The sequence below is a fragment of the Pezoporus flaviventris genome, unplaced genomic scaffold (genome assembly GCF_033815535.1).
Source record: "Pezoporus flaviventris isolate CSIRO_AGI_PZ_B2104156 unplaced genomic scaffold, CSIRO_AGI_Pfla_v1 ptg000036l, whole genome shotgun sequence".
Lineage (NCBI taxonomy): Eukaryota > Metazoa > Chordata > Aves > Psittaciformes > Psittacidae > Pezoporus > Pezoporus flaviventris.
The window spans coordinates 26,101,362-26,108,801 of record NW_026892584.1 but is presented as its reverse complement, the minus strand read 5'-3'; positions in this window follow the sequence as shown (position 1 = coordinate 26,108,801).

Here is a 7,440-nt window from a genome sequence, read left to right as displayed (position 1 = left end):
AATTGGCCTAAGGCTGCTCCAGAGTGCTCTCTGAGGCACACGAAAGCCAGAGTGAGTTCGGATGGTTTTGGGGGGAGTGACTGCAGTGGCCAAAACCAAATCCATCTCCCTCTAGAGGCAATTCTCTGATAAGCTGCAAGAAGTGTGTTGGCCCATACCCACCCCTTCATTTTAGGATTTGTGTTGACATAATTCTGAAGGCCTGTAAACTCATGCAGTTTTCTGAGTAATCTTTAGAAATCTCCAACTTGTCATAGAAGGAGCAGCTACTTAGGGCTGCCTTGTGCTTCAGTAGCTGAAGTGTGAGGTTGCCTCAAGATGAGATAGTGCTGCTTACAGCAGGGGATGAAGAAGCACAAGGAAATACAGTTCTCTACAGTTCTCTGCAGTCCTCTTGGAAGATGATGAAACCAACTCCAGGGTTTCGCATTTGTCTGGAGAAGCTGTTTGCTGTGTAGAGGCTAGCTCAAATTTGCAGAGGCCTTTATTACTGGTGTGGAACAGACTCAGGCTCCTACTGAGGGAAAACTGGCAGCCCTTTTCCTTGTCTGTGACTAGGGCAGTCAGCAGCAGTATGCAGCCTTGCCTCTCCTAGGCCCTTTTATACAGGGAACAACACAAAATAGACTGGTAGTGATTGTAGTCATTGCTGAAACTAAGGTTTACAGTACAAGAATGTCACCTAGGTATCTTCTAGTAAGACACTGAACTATTGTCTTTGCACTGTTTCCTCACCCATTAAGAGCATCTTGCCAACTGCGATCTCTTAGGCTGATCAGTATTGCCTTGTTTCCTTCTGCTCGCTCCCTTCCTGTTCATCTTCTGTCCTTTCTCTTAATCTCATTCCCATTCCAAAGAGCAGACAGTCTCTCTGTGTCTGGATGTTGTATAGCTCCTTGCACAATGGGGCCCTGTTTCAAGATGGGGGGGGTCTTAGTGTTACACAGTATTGCTATTAAAATTGAGGGCCTAGTTGTTGATAGCCATAAGGCTGTCAAGTTGGAGGGACTCAGCAAATGCTGGCTGTTCTGGTAATAATGGATCATAGAATGGTTTGGGTTAGAAGGGACCTTAAAGGGACCTATCTAGTTCCAGCCCCCTGCCACAAGCAGGGACACCTTCCAGCAGACCAGGTTGCTCCAAGCCCTGTCCAACCTGGCCTTAAACACTGCCAGGGATGGGGTATCCACAGCTTCTCAAGGCAACGTGTTCCACTGTTTAAAGTCATTCCCCCTTGTCCTATCACCACCTGCCCTTGTAAAAATCTTTCTTTGCAATGAATCTTTTCCTTTTTAGAAGACTTTCATGGCATCTGCCCTGGTACCCAGGTCTGCCTTGCTCATAGACAGCTCCGTGGCTGAAGCCGTGCGATCCGTCAGTCCTCGGAGCAGAGCCGTGTTGCCCGGGCTCCGGGATGCTCCGGGATGCTCCGGGTGTAGGGGCGGGCAGCGTTGCGGCAGCTCTGTTATGCTGACGAACGGTGACTGCGACTGGTTGGCCACGAGAGGGGGGCCTATAGTCGAGCTGCTCAGGTTTAAGAGTGCCTCTCTGGAAACCCTGCAGTTTGGGTCACTGATGTCTGCGTGTTGGGCTGCCTTATTTGTTTCGTTCAGCAGGCCCCTTAGTCTAGCAGACGAGTTGGCTGGCAGATTCCCTTCCTGTGCTTATAATTCCCAAACCGGGGCATACGAGAAGTGAGCATCTAGGGAGCATACCCTGGTTCTGCACAAGTCCCTGTTGTGCTGCTCCTGCTTGCCCTTTTGTTTTCCAACAGGCAACACATTTAAAATGCATGAGAGGAAGTTGGATTTACAAATGTATGATTAACCTGCAGCACTCTTTCTCGGGAGACTGAGGACAGAATATGTGTTTAATATGAGCAAACAACAGCATTAACACTAACCAGATTAAATATGTTCCCTTAGGCTTTGAGCCACAGATTAGACATCGGTCTGTGAGAGAAGAGGGAGTTTTAAAGTATGGACCAAGAAAGCAGAATTGAGCTGATATGCAGAGGGAACTGATGTTCTGTCTTTAATGCTTATTATAACAAAATGGACTCCTTTTATTAACTGCAGACACCACTGGCCTTTCCATAGATCCTGGAGGGATGGAAATTGGCATGAGTTTGGATGAGTTGCAGTAGGTGACTGGAGCAGTGCAGCGGTTCCAGGGACAAGAGGGCAAAAGGACCATGATGCCACCCTTAGGGGGCAATTGTCCTGAAGTGGTCCCTGCATAGGTGATGCCTGCCTTGGGCACTGTCTTCATCAGGTTGTTTTTGAGTAGAGGTGGCAGTTGACAGTGTCAGTAGCCTATTGGAAGTATCTTTGAAAGGTGCCCTGGGAATGTCTTTCTAGGAGCTGGCTTTACTGTCCCTCAGCCCCTCTGGTTCCTATTCCTGAGCATGGTAGAGCTGCGATTTAAGTGCAAAGTGGCAGGATTTCAGAGGAGCCACATACCAAACACATTAGTGAGGTGTAATGCACTTGATGCTGCTGAGCCAGCTCAGGCCTAAGACTGACCTTGACAGATCTGCTACGCAGCAGTGTAGGGAGCAGAGAGGAGGGCATCAGGTCAAACACTGACAGCAGAGGGGAGGGTGGTGGTAAAGAGTCATGGGGCTAGTGGTGGTGAACCCAAAAGGCATCTTTAGATTCTAGTGCAGAAATGCTCATGGATCAGAAGGCATTTCTCAGAAGGACTCCCACTACTGAAGTGCTTGGTTCCGTGCTGGAGTTTCAGGGCTGTGTGATGAGGTCGCCTATGGAGACAGATAGAGGATCAGAATCTGATGAGTTTGTGGTGTTGAAGTAGAAGTTTATAAGAGGCTGAAGGGTGCTGAGGAAACACACAGCTCCTCCTGATCCCTTTGTCTAGTTGAATAAGGTCAAAGTGACAGGCAGCTGGGATTGAAAGGCAACAGGCACGTGGCTAATCAAAGCTGTCTGCTCTGCAGATGGACTGAGGAAAGCAAGAGCTTTTCTCCTTGTCCTCCTAAGGGTACATAAGAGTGTGACATGGATGTGAATAATGAAAACATCCATGGTTAAATAAGATTTAAAGCAAACAAACCTTCCTGCTTCAAGGCCAAATCCTGCCTCTGACAGACAGAGTTAGAAAGGAGCTTGCTTGCTGCTTCTCTTGAAGCTAGCCACTGTCCTGAGCAGGATGCTGACCTGGAGGAGTGTTTGGCAGCTGGTGGCCCTAGGCAGGAAGAGGAATGCTGAATCTGCTTTAATCCTGTCATAGATGTCATGCTAATTAGGGCTGAGCTAATTTAACACTAGAATAGGAAACAGACAGATCCTTCACAGAACTGGGTGTTAACAGCTTTTCTGGAAGCCCTCTCCCATTTAGGAGAAGGCCACCCTCAGCATCCTGCTGGGCCTGTAAGAGGTGCACAGAGAAGGGGCTCTCCCTTGTGCCCTGTGGTTCCAGTGCAGCACCTACCATGTTCCCCATGGGTGTACCACTGGGTATAGAGCCCTGCCAAATATAGTAGAAATCTTTCATGAGCTTCCAGAACTTCTAGGTGTCTGCTATTAGCCAAATTTTGGTAGTGTTATTTTGTTCCCTGGATAGCTTATTTCCTTTGTACTCTGAGCTGTTGGATGGATGTGAGGTGATGACAAAGCCTGAGCCTGGAAGGGAACTGTGTTGTAGTGCTGGGCCAGGGAGCCCCATATCTGTGTTCTTACATGTCCTAGAGCTGGCAGGCTCATGGCAGGGAGTGTGTGCTGCTCTGCCCTGCCAACATCTGCCCTATGCCCTTTTCAAACATGAACCTTGCTTGTAGATACAAGAGCACCTTTCTCCCCTCTGTGGCCTCAGCATAGCACAGATTCAGAGGAGGAAGAGAAGGGTTGTATCCCAAAGTCCATCTTTGGTGAGCCCCATGGAGAGGTGGATGCAGCTTTGGTTTCTTTTCTGCCTTCTCACCTTCATCCCTCTCCCTGCATCTCATCCCCTGCCCTGTTTTCTTCCACTATCACTCAGTTTGCCCATGTGGCAGTGGAAAAGACAAAGTGCTCTGGTGCGCTCTGGCTTGGCCTTCTCCCTTCATTAGAAACCTTCACAGGGAGAGCTCCCTCCTCAGTTTTCTCTGGCTGCCTTTTGCCTTTCTAATCAGTCATGGTAATTTACCCTGGCACTGTTTGGCAGGGGCCGTACCTTGGCATCATGAGCAGCCAGGGTCAGCTGTCAGCCTCCGAGCCATGAGCCTAATGCAACAGAACAGATGTAGGTATTTTTTCCAAGTTTTCCCTGGGCATCAGGATTAAAATCTCTGTTCTCAGCTGGGGTCCCCGGTGTAGTCACTTCCCTCTGTGTTACACAACACCCTATTAAGAAGAGCAGCACAAACATGTTCATTGGGATCCCTTCCCCCAACCCTGGAAGGCCAAGGCACAAAGGCAAGGGAGGTTTCCAAACCCTGAAGAGCTTATTTGGTCTTGAAGCTCTGGGATCCTCCTGCCTGGGTTTTCCCCTGTGAAAGGACCCTGCCACTCTCCGCTGTTCTCCATTCTTGTGCTGCCGGGGTTAAGAGGAAACATGGAGGGAAGGTGGATAAAAGAACAGTGGGGTGATGTTCGTACATCCCTCTGACTGTGTGCAAACCTGAGCGAGTACCAATGGGGGAAGAAACCATGCGTGCAAACATACAAACAAAAGGGAGTGAGGAGACACCCCATGGGGTGTCTCAGTGTCACGAAGGGAGACAGATGTGGTTAGGGTGCAGTCTGTGGTTCAGACAAACTTTCTTGCTTGAATTCAAAGGAGTTATGCCCTTAGAAGACCCTGATGTCTGTGATGGCCAGAGAGGTACTGGGGGAGCTTGCTGGAAACAAGGAGGCAGCATTCTCTGTAGGTGATCCTGGAGCAGCTGGCTGCAGCAGGGGCTGAGGGCTTCCCCAGTACACCAAAGGAGCAGTCAGGTCCATGTGAATACACATAAGAACCTGCTGCTTCTGTGCACCAATTACGTGCTTTAGTGACAAGAGACCATAAATGAACAAGGGAGTTAATTAGGTGTGCAGCAGTCCAGGTTGGAGGCCTGCAGGGCTGAGAAGTCTGGAGCTGGTTCAAAGGTGCAGGGGGAGGAAGAGGCCCCAGAGCTTTGTGTAGCAAAGGTGCTGCTGGTTCTCCCCTTCGGGGAGAGCTGTGAAAACCCTCTCTGACCAGAAACATGGTCCCAGGAGGGGGGAGACCAGCTCCTGGCAGCATCTGTTTGTTCAGGCGTCTGATGAAGGACTTCAGCAGCTTGTTAATTCTCTCCTTTGCCCAGCTGCAGACCCTTGGTCATTGCATGCAAGCCTCCAACGCAGCGTGTGGAGTTGTGAGCCAGCTCCTGCGGTCCTGGTACTCTCTGTGTGCTGGATGATCCATGAGCCGTCAGCAGGGCTGAGGGGCATGTTGCAGCTGTCTGGCCATCTCTAGTAAAACACTTGCAGCAGGTCCTTTCCATCTGCTCTGGCCCAAGAGTGACCCTTGCAAACCTCTTCTCCCTTGTAGTCGCCTCAGCAGGTGGTGGGAAGGCAGATGGGAAAATCTCCAAAGCTGTAGCAATAGAAACGCCATGGTACCTCTCACTCCAGCAACCAAAGGTACTGGGTTCTTCCACTGCCACCCTAACCCTTGGCTTCCATGTCTCTGCTCCCACCCCTTGGAGCACCTCCTACTCCCTTCTCTGGACCTTGGTGGAGGCTCTGGATGGCATCCAGCTGGAAGAGAGCCTGCCCAGCTCTGCAAGCAAAGTAGGAAGGGGCACCGGTGTTATGAGGGGAGCTCACAGCACAGCGAGAGCTGAGGAGCACTTGTGCTCTAGATGTTGTGCTATTGGGGTCTTGGGGCCTATGAGTTTGGGGGTGGGAGGGTGTCTGTTGTGGTGAATCACTGCAAACCACTTTTGGGCTTTCTTGACTCCGCCTCCACTTTCACCGTGGGTTCATAAAGTCTGCTTTGGGGGGGTGTGGGGATGTGGGCAGAGGGTCCTCCACTCACCTGTAACTTTACCAGACTTCAGGAATTTGGCAAGCTTGGCCCACACTGGAGTAAGTTTCAGCTCAGGAGAATGGTTGGGATAGCTGAGCTGTGCATCGCCTGCAAGGCGGTACCAGCTGCTCTGGAGTCAGGACTCAAACCATGACCAGACCTGGTCCCTGTTCCAGACATTTCCTTCACCTCATTTGTTAGCAGCTTCGGATGCAGATTTGGTGGCCAGTATGCAGAGGCCTCGCTGGCTTGTAGGGCTCCTGTCCAGCTGCCCTCATTCAAGCCTCCTACCCAGCAGGCCTGCTTGGATGCAAGCACTGCAAAGGTCTCGGAGGGAATGTGTGAGGTATCCAGATTATAGCACTGTCACCCTTCCCCTTCAGGTGACAGCAGTGGTTGACTTGGGCAAAAGACAGGCACCAGCAAAACAGATGTGTCCAAGTACAACACAGAGGTGCAAGGTTTGCCTTGCAGAGGTGGTTCACCCTGTCTGGCGTTAGGTTATGATGCAGATGGCTTATGAGAGATGACCCTTCCTCCTGCAAAATAGCTTGTGCAGGCAGTGTGGGCAAAGAACAAGAAGCAGCCTGAAATGAAATAGGAGGATGGTGGAGAGAAGCTTGGAAAGGTCGCCAGGCCTGCAAATGCAAAGATGTCTAGGGGCCATGTAGAGGGGCTCCACTGTAATGTTTGGTACTATGCCCAGCCTGACGCTCTAGCACCATTTAGTAGGTTGGACCAGCCTTGGCCTCGGTCGTGTTTGGCTAGATGGAAGCAGTTGTCATTGTGTCCCAAGTACAGTATCATTGTCACTCTTTAATTCCTCCAATGAGGTGTTGTGAACAGATACACATGTGTTATAGCTGTACTTTGGATTCGGATTGCCTCGTGGGACAGGCAGCGATAAGTGTTAATAGCTGTTTAGATCCCAAACTGTTGTGTTTCTGAACTGGTTTCTATCAAGAGCAGAAGACGGGAGGCTAGGGAAGAGGCCGCTTTCCCTGCCAGAAGCATCCCGCTGGCCTGGGGAGGGACCCTGAGCTGCTGATGCCCTCCATGCAGCTGGGGTTAATGATCAGGCTAAGGTTATTGGGGGTGTTACCTTACAACTGCTAATTTGGTTTGCCCTTGTTCGGTGCCTGCCCCTGGGACTTCCCCTGGCAGCTGCAGGGGCAGGTCTGGGTCTGTGGAGGCAGGTCCCTTGGGGAAAGAGGCTGCTGTGATTAATGATCAGCGATGAATGAGAGGAAAAGGGATAGGAGGAGCAAGCTGCTAAGGCTTTAACTCTGGTGGGTGCAGAGGTGCAATCTGGTTCAGATCTGCTGGCAGGTTGGGAAGTGTCCTTGGCCAGCCAGGGTGTTAACAAGCCAGAGGTGAGCATGGGTGACCAGGACAGCCATGGCTGTGTTGCATAAATCAGATTTAACACACCAGAAAAAGCCTCCA